Here is a 993-nt window from a genome sequence, read left to right as displayed (position 1 = left end):
TATTTCGCAGCTTTTCACTGCGCGCGATCTTGCTTGTGCCTGTATGTGTGTGCAGGGACGCAGTTGTCATCTAGCAAGTTTGGATACGCTGTTTATGCTTACCAGCTTGTGAATTTGACAGTAAAGGTTTAACTGACTGCTAATGTTTTACTTGAGGCAGTAAACGCTTGTCCATCAGTTCAGAATGCACAGGAAAAAATCCAAGGTAAAATGTCCCTCGGAAGTGCGTGGTCCGTTGGCAGACTAACATGCCAATTATACATTGTGCGCACACTATCCAAAGGATATAAGAATTAACGAAAAAAGCAGACAGCCCTCCCCTGAAAAAAGTCCCACACCTGCAGAGATCAACAGTGATGGCTCCTGCAAAGAAAGCCAAGTCACCGGCCACAGTACCAGCACCAAGAGTAAAAGTCCCGTCAACTCAAGCACCAGTACCAGATTCAGAACCAGCTGCAGCACCAACTTTAGCACCGTCTGCAGCTCAGTCCTCTTTGCAGCAGGACGAACAAGAGTCCAACGAAGAAATAAAGGATCTGCTACGAATGCTACTTTGGCAGATGGAGCAGATGTTCATGATGCAGCAACAGATGGTTCAGCAATCTTAATTGCAGGAAAGGATGTTCACGTTCTTTCGCGATCAACAACAGCCTCACCTGTAATAGGCCTTGGAAATGGTCAATTAATGTCTCTAAGTAATCTTGAAATGTATTACCTAAAACATAAACAGTTTACAGAAACGCAAAGCAGCCCTATGTGTTGCCTGCAGGGTCAAAAATAGTGTTCATTATGTAAAAATTGCGGGATACACAAATTATAACAGACCGAATATTGCTAATCCCTCTACAAGAGGACTTACCATTTACATAAAGATGAAATATCTTGGAAAGCTCATATAATCAACCGTAAAGCAGCTGCATCGCTTGGGGAAAATCCGTCTATAGCTATTGGTCCTGTTTTTAGTAAATAGATTAATGAGATATTTACTGAAAA

Source organism: Penaeus vannamei, chromosome 18, assembly GCF_042767895.1.
Source record: "Penaeus vannamei isolate JL-2024 chromosome 18, ASM4276789v1, whole genome shotgun sequence".
Classification (NCBI taxonomy): domain Eukaryota; kingdom Metazoa; phylum Arthropoda; class Malacostraca; order Decapoda; family Penaeidae; genus Penaeus; species Penaeus vannamei.
The sequence above is the reverse complement of the archived record's forward strand: the minus strand, read 5'-3'. Positions refer to the sequence as shown.